Raw genomic sequence first — 17,337 nt, 5'->3', positions numbered from 1 at the left:
AGGGAGATCAATTTCTTGGATACCCTTGTCATTAAAGATGAAACGGGCAGTCTTTCAACTGACATTTATGTCAAACCTACTGATCGGAATAGTCTGCTCCACTATGAGAGCTTCCATCCCACTAAAATGAAAGACGCCATACCCAAATCTCAAATGAAAAGGGTTGAAAGAATAGTGTCCAATCAACAAATTCGTGAACAACGCATGGAGGAGATGCGCCAAAAATTTGTAGAAAGGGGATACCCCAAAAAATCTATGGCCCCTTCCACCACCCCACCTAAATCAAACATGAACCAAAGTATCCCCTTTGTTCATGATTACCACCCCTTAGTATACCGCCTCCACACAAGCATACGTAGACATTGGCACCTTCTTAGCACGGCACATCCGAATATTAAGGAATTCAAAGAACCTTTTTTACCCTGTTTCAGGCGCCCACGTAACATACGTGACCATCTAATAAGAGCTGATATTGGCTCATCACAATCTCCTAAAAAACAGCGCTTCCTCATGAATCCAAAATTTGGTACCTTTCCTTGCCTACAGTGCACACAGTGCAACAATGTACTTAAAGGTAACCAATTCTTTCATCCTTACACTGGCAAAAGATATAATATCAAGGACTTTTATACCTGCAGCACGTCCTTTGTGGTATATCTCATTAAATGTCCTTGTGGGCTACTCTATGTAGGAGAAACCACACAGCCCATCAGGGACCGGATTTCCAAACACAAATCCACAATCAGGTGTAAAAACTTACTTCTCCCTATTCCATTCCATTTTATCACAGCAGGCCACAACATTGCCCAGTTAAAATTTCAAGTAATAGAGCAGGTCCATACACCACGCAGGGGAGGTAATCGCATTTTATTACTTAAAAGAAGAGAAGCGTTTTGGATTCATGAATTGAATACATTAGCACCTAAGGGGTTAAATAAAGAGTATGATGTGCAATCCTTTCTATCATCATAGATATTAATCTCATTAAGTGGCTGTCTATTGTGATGTTTATTTTATTTTATTCATGGTATACATTGAGATTGTGACACAGCTTATAATATACATCATACTAATATTATCAATCTTCATTACAGAATCCTCGGAATTGAACTCACTCTCAGTAAAACATGGAATCACAATAATCACCTTCCCACTTGATCAGCACAATGATAGAGAGCCTTTATACCGCTGCACTAAGTCACCGCCTGATACATCAGCACGCTAAGTATAGCAGAGCCTATGTTGGTAACCTATGATTGACGGACATTGAACACGCCCCTTGTCTACGTCCTTCCTGCCTGTGGAACACACTAGCCGGCATGGCTGGACCGCACGCTAAGGCACTTCCGCCCTAGCACTTCCGGTTAGCGGTGATTATCACCATGTATATAACACGGTCCGTGCGCACTCCCCACACCACGGGAGACAAGCGATGGAAACCGCGTCCAGACTAGTTACCGTTCCACGTTATCACCAACGGTAAGAAACCTTTTTGCTGCTACTAACTTCTGGATCAGCAGCATGGCACGAATAGTTCACTCTAGTACCTCTTATTTTCAGTCTCTTCTAAGGAGACAAATTAACCCTCCATGCTTTAGCATTATTCCTTATGGTATGTAGCACCTCTTTGATATTATGGGCACATGGTGACTGTGGTATGGGCATCCATAATAAACACATACTACATAATATCTCTTCTCTATAGAACAGGTTGCCCTCTATACAAGTGCAGTCAGTACATTATATTGGTATGTGCGTATCTACAATCTTGAGTCCTCAGGGTGTCAGTGATTATCAAATCTTGTATCACAATTTTGCTATAAGCTGTTATTGGTATACGGCATAACTTTAAATTTCTGCATATACTTGTACCCAAGATTATCCATTTTGTATATACTTTGTTTAATTTATTTTGAAATTTTGTAAAGTCTTGTAATTTTTTATTTTCAGTACATTGACGAAGGTCGTTGTGACCGAAACGTTTACTGTATGTACTGTATCTTATTAAAACACTCCCTTTTTCACTTGCAATCATTCACGTGTGTGCCAAGTTCTTCTATACTAGTATACGGATTGGGATCCTACTTGTGCACCACCACTCTTGAAGTTGTGCCAAAACGTCTCTATATATTGCAGTTAAGTTTGATGGTCGCCGAGCATGGACAGCCCACTTCAAATCATCCCACAGATGTTCAATAATATTCAGGTCTGGGGACTGGGATGGCCATTCCAGAACATTGCAATTGTTCCTCTGCATGAATGCCTGAGTAGATTTGGAGCGGTGTTTTGGATCATTGTCTTGCTGAAATATCCATCCCCTGCGTAACTTCAACTTCGTCACTGATTCTTGCACATTATGGTCAAGAATCTGCTGATACTGAGTTGAATCCATGCGACCCTCAACTTTAACAAGATTCCCGGTGCCGGCATTGGCCACACAGCCGCAAAGCATGATGGAACCACCACCAAATTTTACTGTGGGTAGCAAGTGTTTTTCTTGGAATGCTGTGTTTTTTAGCCTCCATGCATAACGCCTTTTTGTATGACCAAACAACTCAATCTTTGTTTCATCAGTCCACAGGACCTTCTTCCAAAATGTCCAAATGTGCTTTTGCATACCTCAGGCGACTCTGTTTGTGGCGTGCTTGCAGAAACGGCTTCTTTCGCATCACTCTCCCATACAGCTTCTCCTTGTGCAAAGTGCGCTGTATTGTTGACTGATGCACAGTGACACCATCTGCAGCAAGATGATGCTGCAGGTCTTTGGAGGTGGTCTGTGGATTGTCCTTGACTGTTCTCACCATTCTTCTTCTCTGCCTTTCTGATATTTTTCTTGGCCTGCCACTTCTGGGCTTAACAAGAACTGTACCTGTGTTCTTCCATTTCCTTACTATGTTCCTCACAGTGGAAACTGACTGGTTAAATCTCTGAGACAACTTTTTGTATCCTTCCCCTGAAAAGCTATGTTGAATAATCTTTGTTTTCAGATCATTTTAGAGTTGTTTTGAGGAGCCCACGATGCCACTCTTCATAGGAGAATCAAATAGGAGAACTACTTGCAAGTGGCCACCTTAAATACCTTTTCTCATGATTTGATACACCTGCTTATGAAGTTCAAAGCTCAATGAGGTTACAAAACCAATTTAGTACTTCAGGAAGTCAGTAAAAAGTAGTTAGGAGTGTTCAAATCAAGAAAATGATAAGGGTGCCCATACTTTTGCACCGGTCAAATTTTGTTTAAATGCAGATTGCACATTTTCTGTTAGTACAATAAACCTCATTTGAATCCAGAAATATAACTGAGTCCATCAGTTATTAGATATATGAAACTGAAATAGCTGTTGCAAAAACCAAAATTGTTATAAAGAAAAAAGGTTAACATTAATAGGGGTGCCCAAACTTTAACATATGACTGTATTATATTCTTTTATATTTGTTTTGTGTGTAAACATTATATTGGAACATGGTATGTAATAGTATTATGGTCTTCAATGGAGAATGTAAAAGAAGAGGTTGGACAAGCAAATGACATCACAATTCTTTTTTTTTTTTAAATTAAATAATATATCTTTATTTAGCTTGCAAATCTAAATAAATCTATATTGCAAGCTAAATAAAGAGATTTCCTGTTCTTATTAGGCTGAATTATATACATTTTCCATTTTTGGAAACATTGAGCCATATGGGTTCTTATCTCCTCCTTTTTGTACACTGCTCCTCCTAGGATACGCTATCCGTCCTGCTACATAAGCATCACGCTGAGATCGTGCTCATGTACACGCACAGCACTCGATGACTACCAGTCGTGCACACCCGGATAGCGTGCGTTCCAAGCATACGTTCCAAGTCCAGAGAGTCACTTTTTTAGCTACGAGTGACTAGTGAGTGATCCATGCACCGCCCACTCTCTGCGCGATGATTCGTTACCTGATATTGAGACATTAATACTTACTGAGCTTCCTTCTCTTCTCTATTAACACCCCTTGGAAAAAGCATTGGCGAAACGGCGGCGTCGGGGTCATCTCTTCACATGCCAGCATGATGCATTTTTCCTAAGTAAGTTGAGTTTTCCTCTCTTTAAATGTCTTTTCAGCAACGCAGTTAACATCTTATTTGCTGAGTACCCTATCCACTGCACTAAGCTTCTCACAAATAGGTTGTTTCATCTCAAATATTATTTCAAGTTGTTGAAACCATATAATCATTACTAATTGTGAACATCAAGCTGAATGTTTCGGACAAATGAAGGGTGTTCATAATTGCGCTATGCACTTTATATGGGTTTACATTTCACCTTGCTTTTGTCCGATTACACATTCATAGATTGGATCCAGTTGTTGCTGTTATTGCTAGTTACAGACCTCATGAGGCTCTCTATACTGTGATACATTTATGATTCTGCATTTTGAATGTTCATGCAGGTTCTTTCTGCTTTTTCACATAGCAGTCATTTTTAATTTTGTTGAATAAAATAAACTATTTTTTATTATGAGCATATATCTGTTCTTTATCCGAGAATACCCTAATCTCAGACTGTGAGGATATATTGATCATTTTTCAAAATCTCTTTATTAAATTTTTACATAAAAATAAAATACAAATTTAACAGTAATGTACCATTACAGTAATATTAGAAAGGGTTACACAAATTTAACAGTAATGTGTTACATCATTTTGATCAGTAAAAATTGAAATACCTATCTATATTAAAATGAACAGTATTGTATAACTGTAGCATTAGAAGGTTTACAAGAAAAATATAACAGTAATGTGTTACATCTTATTACTCAGTAATATTTATAAAATGCCTATCTATAAAAACATTAACAGTTTTGTGCTATCCTTAAACAATAAAGTCAGAGACAACAATTTGGTTTCCGAATTTAAGAGAGATTGAGAGAAATAACAAAGTACATATCAGGAGGCGAAGTCTAACCAGGGTTTCCACCTTCTATGATAGGTTTCATAATAGTTATTTGCTGTAGCATGACGCTTCTCGTATTGACTGTGTAACGTCATTTTGTCTGTTATGTCACTTATATTTGGAATAGTATCGTCCCTCCAAAAAGCTGCTATAGCATTTTTGGTGACCAAGAAAAGGTGTACTACTGTAGCTTTATAAGAAGGGAGAATTCCATCTAGCTCTAACGACGGTAAGGCCATCTGAGGTGTCAAAGTTACGTTTGGTTTGATAATTTTGTTTACTATTTTGGCGATTTCTATCCACAGAGGCCTGATTTTAGGGCATTCCTAAAACAAATGAATCAAGTTGCCCGAGAAACCGCAGTTTCTCCAGCAGTCGGGAGATTTGCCTGGAAAAATCTGGGCCAATTTAGAGGGTGTAAAGTACCATCTAGATGTGAGTTTGTAGTATGACTCGTGAACGGAGGCACAGATATTCGAAGAATATGTTGTTCTAAAAGCACAATACCATTGCTCAAGAGAGAATGTAATATTGAGGTCCTTTTCCCAACTAAGCATATATGGAGTGTTCTCAATCTCCTGATTCGAATTTAGAAAATTATAAATGTTTCTTGATTTCCAGTGTGCCATGTTTTTAGGGTTGCAAATCAGCAAGCTGGTAGATTCTGTGATAAGCAATTTTTTCCTAAAAATTTCAGTATGTATTCTTTAATCATTAGGCATAATTTAAGATCTTGAGAGGAGAAACTACATTGGAGATGCAATAATTCGTTGCTCATAAACTCCTTCCCATCAAATAGATCTTTGACTAAAGTGACCTTTGCCTGATTCCAACGATTCGGAATTTCCATCCCCAAGACTAGCCCAAAGAATTTCAAAGAAACATTCTTAAGTTGCAGATATCTCGTAACTTTTTTATTATGAGATTGAGATTTGGCCAAATATTTCCAAGCCGGATGAGTAGCCCACATAGTTGGGGAAATAGTAGTAATTGGACTTGAAAATAAAAGGAAGTTCAAAATTAGTTTAGAAAGAGGATCATTATTCTTGTAAAATTTTTCAACCTCTGTCCATGCTGGAGTATTGTTAGCATTAATCCAATGTAATCTATAATAATAAATGCCCTAACCAGCTTCCGGTTGTAACAACTTCCGTCCAGTTGTAACCGGTGACGTCACCACACACACACGCACATGTTAACCCTCAACACACCACACCGCCTCAACACACACTCCTCTCACCTTTCACCTCCACTCATGTCCACTCACTCTTTCACTCCACATACGTTCCTTTCTCTCACTCTGTTTCTCATACTCACACCGTCATCGTCGCTGCCCCGACATCTTCCTCCGCTGCCGCGATCCAGGATCCAGACGTTCTCCAGGCCGCCGACATGTTCTTGCGGGACGCCATCTTGGATTTCGTGAAATCCCGCGATATTCAAGATGACTTCGCCGCAACAACATGTCGCTGGCGTGGACGACATCGGGATCCAAAAAGATGGCATCGGCGAAATCTCGCGAGATTACGCCGACGCCATTTTGGATCCCGATGTCGCCCATGCCAGCGACATGTTGTTGCGGCGACGCCATCTTGAATATCGCGGGACTTCACGAAATCCAAGATTGCGTCCCGCAAGAACATGTCGCTGGCGTGGGCGACATCGGGATCCAAAATGGCGTCGGCGTAATCTCGCGAGATTTCGCCGACGCCATCTTTTTGGATCCCGATGTCGTCCACGCCAGCGACATGTTGTTGCGGCGACGCCATCTTGAATATCGCGGGATTTCACGAAATCCAAGATGGCGTCCCGCAAGAACATGTCGGCGGCCTGGAGAACGTCTGGATCCTGGATCGCGGCGGCGGAGGAAGATGTCGGGGCAGCGACAATGACGGTGTGAGTATGAGAAACGGAGTGAGAGAAAGGAACGTATGTGGAGTGAAAGAGTGAGTGGACATGAGTGGAGGTGAAAGGTGAGAGGAGTGTGTGTTGAGGCGGTGTGGTGTGTTGAGTGTTAACATGGCAAGAGGTGTTAACGACGTCGGCGAAATCTCACGAGATTTCGCCGACGCCATCTTGCATTCGTGAAATTGCGTCATTTACCTCACGCCGACTTGCTGTGCGGACGCTTGGCATTGCCTGTACCACCATAACTACTGCTGCCTTGGTCCTATGCCTGTTTACTGCCGGTGTCTAATTACTGGACCAATTTGCCTATACCGCCATAACTACTGCTGCCTTGCTCCTTTGCCTGCCGGTGTCTAATTACAGGGCCAATTTGCCTCTACCGCCATAACTACTGCTGCCTTGCTCCTCTGCCGGTGTCTAATTACAGGGCTAATTTGCCTCTACCGCCATAACTACTGCTGCCTTGCTCCTCTGCCGGTGTCTAATTACAGGGCTAATTTGCCTCTACCGCCATAACTACTGCTGCCTTGCTCCTCTGCCGGTGTCTAATTACAGGATCAATTTGCCTCTACCGCCATAACTACTGCTGCATTGCTCCTCTGCTGGTGTCTAATTACAGGGCCAATTTGCCAATACCGCCATAACTACTGCTGCCTTGCTCCTCTGCCGGTGTCTAATTACAGGGCCAATTTGCCTCTACCGCCATAAGTACTGCTGCCTTGCTCCTCTGACTGTTCACTGCCTGTGTCTAATTACAGGGCCAATTTGCCTCTACCGCCATAACTACTGCTGCCTTGCTCCTCTGCCGGTGTCTAATTACAGGGCCAATTTGCCTCTACCGCCATAACTACTGCTGCCTTGCTCCTCTGCCGGTGTCTAATTACAGGGCTAATTTGCCTCTACCGCCATAACTACTGCTGCCTTGCTCCTCTGCCGATGTCTAATTACAGGGCTAATTTGCCTCTACCGCCATAACTACTGCTGCCTTGCTCCTCTGCCGGTGTCTAATTACAGGGCTAATTTGCCTCTACCGCCATAACTACTGCTGCCTTGCTCCTCTGCCGGTGTCTAATTACAGGGCTAATTTGCCTCTACCGCCCATAACTACTGCTGCCTTGCTCCTCTGCCGGTGTCTAATTACAGGGCCAATTTGCCTCTACCGCCATAACTACTGCTGCCTTGCTCCTCTGCCGGTGTCTAATTACAGGGCCAATTTGCCTCTACCGCCATAACTACTGCTGCCTTGCTCCTCTGCCGGTGTCTAATTACATGATCAATTTGCCTCTACTGCCATAACTACTGCTGCATTGCTCCTCTGTTGGTGTCTAATTACAGGGCCAATTTGCCAATACCGCCATAACTACTGCTGCATTGCTCCTCTGCCGGTGTCTAATTACAGGGCCAATTTGCCTCTACCGCCATAAGTACTGCTGCCTTGCTCCTCTGACTGTTCACTGCCTGTGTCTAATTACAGGGCCAATTTGCCTCTACCGCCATAACTACTGCTGCCTTGCTCCTCTGCCGGTGTCTAATTACAGGGCCAATTTGCCTCTACCGCCATAACTACTGCTGCCTTGCTCCTCTGCCGGTGTCTAATTACAGGGCTAATTTGCCTCTACCGCCATAACTACTGCTGCCTTGCTCCTCTGCCGGTGTCTAATTACAGGGCTAATTTGCCTCTACCGCCATAACTACTGCTGCCTTGCTCCTCTGCCGGTGTCTAATTACAGGGCTAATTTGCCTCTACCGCCCATAACTACTGCTGCCTTGCTCCTCTGCCGGTGTCTAATTACAGGGCCAATTTGCCTCTACCGCCATAACTACTGCTGCCTTGCTCCTCTGCCGGTGTCTAATTACAGGGCCAATTTGCCTCTACCGCCATAACTACTGCTGCCTTGCTCCTCTGCCGGTGTCTAATTACATGATCAATTTGCCTCTACTGCCATAACTACTGCTGCATTGCTCCTCTGTTGGTGTCTAATTACAGGGCCAATTTGCCAATACCGCCATAACTACTGCTGCATTGCTCCTCTGCCGGTGTCTAATTACAGGGCCAATTTGCCTCTACCGCCATAAGTACTGCTGCCTTGCTCCTCTGACTGTTCACTGCCTGTGTCTAATTACAGGGCCAATTTGCCTCTACCGCCATAACTACTGCTGCCTTGCTCCTCTGCCGGTGTCTAATTACAGGGCCAATTTGCCTCTACCGCCATAACTACTGCTGCCTTGCTCCTCTGCCGGTGTCTAACTACAGGGCCAATTTGCCACTACCACTTCATAACTACTGCTGGGCAATTACAGGGTCAATTAGTATCTGTTTACTCTACAATACTCCAGGACGCCTTCTTCACTGCCAGATAACTGCCAAATAGACTCCTTTACCTGTGCCAACATGAGTCATAACAAAAAGTATGCCAATGCCAGTGAAAGGAAAGCAGCTTTAGCACTACGACAAAAACAACGCCGTGCTAATGAGACTCCTGAGGAAAAACACCATCGCCTTGAGAAGATTAAGGCTTATAAACGCCGTCGCCTCACACACGAATCCCCTAACTCTAAATCCATAAGATTGGCTGAAGAAGCCTCTGCACGCCGTCACCGCCGACAACAGACGGCCTCTTCCTCATCATTATTATTAGACTCACAACAGGATGCTTCCACATCAGCATGTGGAACAATTTACTGCTACACTTCATCCCATATGCCGTTCACTGACATAACTGATCAGCAATCTGTTTCTGCCCTATCAATACCACCATTACTCAATACCGATGCACAGTATGCCAATGCCAGTGAAAGGAAAGCAGCTTTAGCACTACGACAAAAACAACGCCATGCTAATGAGACTCCTGAGGAAAAACAGCATCGACTTGACATGATTAAGGCTTATAAACGCCGTCGTCTCACACACGAATCCCCTAACTCTAAATCTATTACATTGGCTGAAGAAGCCTCTACACGCCATCACTGCCAACAACAGACGGCTTCTTCCTCATCATTATTAGTAGACTCACAACAGGATGCTTCCACATCAGCATGTGGAACAAGTTACTACCACACTTCATCCTATATGCCGTTCACTGACATAACTAATCAGCAATCTGTTTCTGCCCTATCAAAACCACCATTAGTCAATACCAACGCACAGTTTCTTCACATACAAGCTGCAGTTAGCCCGCAGAAAGTGCAACCAAGACAAATATACGTTGGTCTCAAAACTAGGCGCACCCCATCGGTTGGACATGCACTTCTACTACAACCTCACATTTTCACTAATGATGAAAATAGTATTACCGAACACAGCTGTGGTGACATGACCCATGTATGTGAGCATTGCGAAGCTTTGCATTTTGTAGCAGAGATACCTTCTGATAACAACTTTACGCTCTGCTGTCAGAAGGGTAAAGTCCATGTACCCATACTACAATATCCTGATGTCTTTACACGTTTGCTGAAAGGGCAAAGTGAATTTAGCAAAAATTTCATGGATAATATTCGAAGTATTAACAGTTCCTTTGCTTTTGCCTCCATGGGTGCAAATATTTCACCACCTCCTGGATATGGCCCATACTGTTTCCGCATACATGGCCAGATCTATCATAGAACTGGAACACTACATCCCTCAGATGACCAGCAACGCGCATTTGCCCAACTTTACATTCTCGATACCACTACCGCAAACGAACAACGCTTACGATGTAAAGAAAATCAAGAATGTCATCCTACATTGATGAACATTATTGCCCTTCAAATCCAAACTATTAATCCTTTTGTGGAAGCTTATCAAATGTTACGTGATGTGGAAGAACAAGAAAAAATTAAATCTCTACAAAACGGAACTGTCATGCCAAACATCACTATGGCTATTAAACAAGATCGTACTCAAGACCCTCGACGCTACAATAATCCCACTGTCAGTGAAGTAGCAGTCGTGTTTCAAAATGACAATGGTGAGCCACTAATGTCCACTCGCAGGATTTCAGAATACTCAAGATGGCATGGCCGCAAGAACATGTCGCCGGCGTGGACAACGTCAGGATCCAGGATGGCGCCGGCGGAAGAAGATGTCGGGGATCATGGAGCAGCGACGATGACAGTGTGAGTATGAGAGACGGAGTGAGAGAAAGGGTCGTATGTGGAGTGAAAGAGTGAGTGGATGTGAGTGGAGATGGTGAAAGGTGAGAGGAGTGTGTGTTGAGGAGGTGTGTGTGTATTGAGGGTTAACATGGCAAGAGGTGTGTCACTATCCTCTCGATGCGATAGCATCGGGCCTTAATCTAGTGACTGTATAATTAGATTAGTATAATAAAAATTTATTACATTTGGAAGAGCAAGACCTCCCCTTAATTTATTTTTGGAAAGAATATTAAAAGCTGCCCTGGCTCTTTTCTTATTCCACACAAAATTGTTCACTATTTTTTATAACTTTCTAAGAAATTTTAATGGAATAACTAATGGAATGGCTCTAAAAATGTAAAGGATTTTCGGAAGTGTGAAAAGTTTGAGTAATATAATCCTACCCTTCCATGATGCTTTGTGTTTCGCCAAATTGGTCAGCTCCGTTTGAGTATCTTTAATATTTTTTTGTAGGTTAAATTCAACCGTTTTACGAAAATTTCTAGTAATGGAGATTCCCAGGAAGGTAATAGCTTCTTTCTGCCACTCAAAATCCGAACAATTTTTAATATCCAGTATTACCGTATTACTTGGGAGGAAATCCAGAATTTTAGACCTAGTTTCATTAATTTTGTAATATGAGACTTTAGAAAATTCTTTGAAGATTTGTAACATTTTTTATGGAATCTAATGGATTTGTAAGGCTTAAAATTTCTGCAAAAAGATTTCATTTGTAATGGATTAAGAATTTTGAGGTCAAATAAAGGTCACTAGTCAGTTATGAAGTCTGTCAAGAGCCTTCTTTTATCTGGCTGTAACCATTTTTTTGGCACACTTTTCTGTGCATTTGATTGGTCCGTTCTAAAATTGGCAGGCAGAAACTGTGTATTTAAACCCAGCTGTTGCAGTATTCTCCTCAATGTCAGACACCACTGAAGAAAAGAACATCAAGTTTACCTGATTATGGAAGAGCTCCTGTGGCAGCTGATATCCTGGGCCGGTGAGGAAGGCGGAGAGGAGTGGCTGAGGGGCTGCCTTGCTATAAGACCTTCTTTGGCAGCCTCTGATGCTCTCCCTCCCCTTCAAGAAGCTCCCCCCAGCTCCAGGACTCAGTCGCTGAGTGTCGGGTCCCAGAGACGGAAACCCCGGTCTCCTTACTCTCCCCGCTCAGCATCTTCAAAGACAGGAAGCAGCACGGCGGAAGGGAGGTCGTAGTCCCACCGCTCCAAGACCGCGAAATCTTGCAGTCCACCATGGTATCCTCCACACCATCAACTACCTGCGATGGCTACATCATCTGAGGCTGCTGGCAGAACCTGTGAACACCGCAGCCGTAAAAGCGCTGCAGCGACATCTTCATCACGGGCGGCGGCGGCCTTTGCCTTTGCCTCAGCTTCCTGCCATATATCAGGAGCAGTGGATCTTCAAGCAACGCATTCAGAAGATGATGACATTGCATCTCCCTCTACTTCCCATCAGCTGTGCTCGTCCGTCAGGCAGGGCTCGAAACAGGCTGGCTGCAAACAGGACATGGACAACGTCATTGGAGTGTTTGACAGGGGTGAGACAATGAATATTCCCCTGTCTGTTAACCCCGCTTAGATTAAATCTTTAATTAGGATTTTGTTATCAGAAGCTTTGGGGGATGTTGTGAGCACTGTTCCACCCCCCATTGCTAGGCCTATCACTGATAAGGCCCCTATTCAGTCTAATTTAACTGTTAACAATCCCTTTAAAGAGGCACTCAGGTGCGAGCTTTCTCCTCTTGGCTTTCACCTGAGTGCTTCTACCAAAGACCTAATTTGGAACAACCAATACGTTGATTTATTTTCCTTACTTCCTCTGAGGGATCAGCTGAATAGATTTGAAAAGAGAGATGATAGGTTTGATGCTGACGAAAAGAAGCGTAGAACATACAAATCATTTAATAACTGGATTCAAGCCTTTTCTATTTATTCAGGGGTCCTAGGAGAGAAACACCCTAAATTACGTAGCCAGCTGTTTCAACACATTGATATTTTCCTTGAGGCTTATCGTAATTTTGTAGGCATCGCCAGGCTGAATTGCGATGAGGCTTTTAGGCAAAAAACTAGCAGTGCACCCTGAAGTTAAATTGGGTTCTAAGGATATAGGCCTTTGGATCAACCTCAGCCCAAAAAGCATGTGTCGACATTTATAAAAAAAGGTTGTTGTTTTGTATTCAAGTCATCTTGCAAATGGGCTAGCAGCTGCAGATTTCGTAATCAATGCTCCTTTTGCAGAGGGGCGCATTCTATGACAAGATGCTTCAAGAAGCAATCCTCCCAACAATTACCATTTAGGGACCCTTCAGGAAAAAGCGCAGATTCCAGTGAGACTGGAAAACCTAATTTATTGGCTAAACAGATACCCAGACAAGGCGATCAGTAATTTAATATTTAATAGCTTTTCCTCGGGTTTTTACATTCCTCCATTTAAAGGGACGGGCTGTCATATTGTTAAAAATTTGCTGTCTATTTTGAAGTTCCCCGATATCGCAAGAGAAATTTTTTTTCACCCCTTTACCCAGAAGGGTGGTTTGCACGTTCATGACCGGGCCAATTTTTACAATTCTGACCACTGTCCCTTTATGATGTAATAACTCTGAAGTGCTTCCATGGATCCCACTGATTCTGACATTGTTTTCTCATGACATATTGTACTTCATGTTATTGGTAAAATTTCATTCAAATAACTTGTGTTTATTTGTGATAAAAACAGAAATTTGGCAAAAATTTTGAAAATTTCACAATTTTTCAACTTTGAATTTTTATGCCCTTAAATCACAGAGATATGGCACACAAAAAACTTAATAAATAACATTTCACATATGTTTACTTTACATCAGCACAATTTTGGAACCAAAATTTTTTTTGTTAGGAAGTCATAAGGGTTAAAATTGACCAGCGATTTCTCATTTTTGCAACAACATTTTTTTTTTACGGACCACATCACAATTGAAGTCACTCTGAGGGGTCTATATGATAGAAAATTCCCAAAAGTGACACCATTCTAAAATCTGCACCCCTCAAGGTGCTCAAAGCCATATTCAAGAAGTTTATTAACCCTTCAGGTGCTTCACAGGAATTTTTTGAATGTTTAAAAAAAATGAACATTTAACTTTTTTTCACAAAAAAATTACTTCATGTCCAATTTTTTTTATTTTACCAAGGGTAACAGGAGAAATTGGACTGCAAAAGTTATTGTGCAATTTTTCCTGAGTACGCTGATACCTGATATTGGGGGAACCACTGTTTCAGCGCATGGCAGAGCTCAGAAGGGAAGGAGCGCCATTTGACTTTTTCAATGCAAAATTGGCTGGAATTCAGATCGGACGCCATGTCACGTTTGGAGAGCCCCTGATGTACCTAAACAATGGAAACCCCCCACAAGTAACCCCATTTTGGAAACTAGACCCCCTAAGGAACTTATCTAGAAATGTAGTGAGAACTTTGAACCCACAAGGGCTTCACAGAAGATTATAACGTACAGCCGTACAATTAAAAAAGCATATTTTTTTCCACAAAAATGATCTTTTCACCCCCAATTTTTATTTTCCCAAGGGTAACAGGACCCTTAAAGTTATTGTGCAATTTGACCTGAGTACGCTGATACCCCATATGTGGGTGTAAACAACTATTTGGGTGCATGGCAGAGCTCGGAAGGGAAGCAGCGACATTTGACTTTTTTGGCTGGAATTGAGATCGGACAACATGTCGCGTTTGGAAAGCCCCTGATGTGCCAAAACAGTGGAAACCCCTCACAAATGACACCATTTTGGAAACTAGACCCCCCAAGGAACTTATCTAGATGTGTGGTGAGCACTTTGAAATCCCAAGGGCTTCACAGAAGTTTACAACGCTAGGGTGTGAAAATAAAAAAATCATATTTTTTCCACAAACATGATCTTTTAGTCCCCAATTTTTATATTTTCCCAAGGGTAACAGGAGAAAATGGACCCCAAAATTTATTGTCCAATTTGTTCTGAGTACGCTGATACCCCATATGAGGGAGAAAACTACTGTATGGGCACACGTCGGGGCTCGGAAGGGAAGTAGTGATGTTTTGGAATGCAGACTTTGATGGAATGGTCTGCGGGTGTCATGTTGCCTTTGGAGAGCCCCTGAGGTACCTAAACAGTGGAAACCCCCAACAAGTGACCCCATTTTGGAAACTAGACCCCTTAAGGAACTTATCTAGATGTGTGGTGAGCACTTTGAACCCCCCAGTGCTTCACAGAAGTTTATAACGCCCTGGTGTGAAAATAAAAAAATCATATTTTTTCCACAAACATGATCTTTTAGTCTCCAATTTTTTTTTATTTTCCCAAGGGTAACAGGAGAAATGGCAGAGCTTGGAAGGGAAGGAGCACCATTTGACTTTTCAATGCAGAATTGGCTGGAATTGAGATCAGATGCCATGTTGCGTTTGGAGAGCACCTGATGTGCCCAAACAGTGGAAACCCCCCAATTCTAACTCCAACGCTAACCCCAACACACCCCTAATCCTAATCTCAGCCCTAACCCTAGCCCTAACCCTAACCCTAGCCCTAGCCCTAACGGGAAAATGGAAATAAATACATTTTTTTAATTTTATTATTTTTCCCTAACTAAGGGGGTGGTAAAGGGAGGTTTGATTTACTATTCATAGTGGATTTTTATATTTGGCAGTTGTCATACGTTAAAAGACGCTTTTTATTGTAAAAATAGTTTATGCATCACCACATTTTGAGAGCTATAATTTTTCCATATTTTGACCTACCGAGTCATGTGAGGTCTTATTTTTTGTGGGACGAGTTGACGTTTTTATTGGTACCATTTTCGGGCACGTGACATTTTTTGATCGCTTTTGATGCAGAATGCACAAAAACCAGCATTTCAAGAATTTCTTTAGGGAGGTGCGCTTACACCATTCCACGTGCGGTAAAATTGATAAGAAAGTTTTATTCCTCGGGTCAGTACGATTACAACGATACCTCATTTATTTTTTTTTATGTTTTGGCGCTTTTATGTAATGAAAAAACAATTTTATATAAAAAATAATTAGTTTTGCATTGCTTTATTCTGCGATCTATGACTTTTTTATTTTTTTGCTGATGACGCTGTGTGGTGGCTCATTTTTTGCGGGACAAAATTATGTTTTCAGCCGTACCATGGATATTTATATCCATCTTTTTGATTGCGCGTTATTGCACTTTTTGTTCGGCGGTATGATAGTAAAGCATTATTTTTTGCTTTGTTTTTTATTTTTATTTTTTAAGGGGTTCGCTAAAGGGATTAACTAATGGGACAGTTTTATAGGGCGGGTCATTACGGACGCGACGATAGTAAATATGTGTATTTTTGTTTCCAAAAAATGAATTAGGGAATTTTTTTTTATATTTATTTAGCGATTTTTTATAAATTATTTTTACACTTTTTTTCTTTAACTTTATTACATTGTCCCAGAGGAGACATAACTGTCATGTGTCAGATCGCTGATCTGACACATCACAGATCGCTGTGACAGATCAGCAATCTCACACAGGCACAGCACAAGGCTTACTCATGCCTGCGCTCTGCAGGCAGTGAGGAAGCCGGCTCCCTGCAGACCCCCAAAGGTCCCACTGCCATATTGGATCCGGGGACCTGCAGGGAAGGAGGCCCCCAGAGCAGCACAGCACATCGCGCTACTCCGGGGGGCTCAGGGAAGCACGGAGGGAGACCCCTCCCTGCTGATGCTTCCCTAAACCCCCGTACACTGCGATCGTGTTTGATTGCAGTGTGCCAGGGGTTAACGTGTATACATAGTGCCGGGTGTCAGCTGTGATAATCAGCTGACACCCACCCGCGATCAGTGGCACTCACCCCGTGAGCGCCGCTGATCGCTATGACGTACTATCCCGTCCTTGGGAATTAAGTCCCAGGGCACATGGATGGGATAGTACGTCATATGGCAGAAAGGGGTTAAAGAAGTGGAATTGGGTAGAGTGGCTGGCACTTTCTCTTTCCCTCCTTTTGTTGATTTTATAATCTCTCCCCTTGGTATTGTGCGGCACCCCCAGGGGTATGGTCGCCACAGTGGCTTTGCCTTCCTCCAGGGGAGGGTAATGCCAGGCTTGGAGGCAATGATGGATCTCTCTCGCAGTCAATCTATGCATGCAACACAGTTCCACTTCAGGCCAGCAGGGGGAACTCTGAACCGGGATTAAGGGGAGGAGTGCTCTCTGAGGGCCAAGAGAAGGGAGTGGTTAGTTAGTTAGTCTGCAGAGGGTGAAGTGTGTAGACGTGTGGAAGGAGCGCTGAGATAGAGCGGAGGGGATGAGCTCATCTCTGGAGAGAGCGCATGAACTGGAGTCTGGTCTCCACGGTTGTATGGATACTAACGGTCCT

General features: G+C 42.6%; 1 long non-coding RNA gene across 1 annotated transcript in view; it reads right to left on the bottom strand.

Annotated features, from left to right (window-relative positions):
• Positions 1 to 12,297, bottom strand: part of LOC141074853 (uncharacterized) — a 135,285-nt gene extending 122,988 nt beyond the window's left edge. The window contains exon 1 of the long non-coding RNA XR_012227224.1: positions 11,906 to 12,297. This is a non-coding gene — a long non-coding RNA (uncharacterized lncRNA). The remainder of the gene's footprint in view (positions 1 to 11,905) is intronic.
• Between the last annotated feature and the right edge of the window lie 5,040 nt (positions 12,298 to 17,337).

Source organism: Dendrobates tinctorius, unplaced genomic scaffold (assembly GCF_039654945.1).
Source record: "Dendrobates tinctorius isolate UK_male_01 unplaced genomic scaffold, ASM3965494v1 ptg000015l, whole genome shotgun sequence".
NCBI classification, from domain to species: Eukaryota; Metazoa; Chordata; class Amphibia; order Anura; family Dendrobatidae; genus Dendrobates; species Dendrobates tinctorius.
This window is presented reverse-complemented; position numbering and strand designations above follow the sequence as displayed.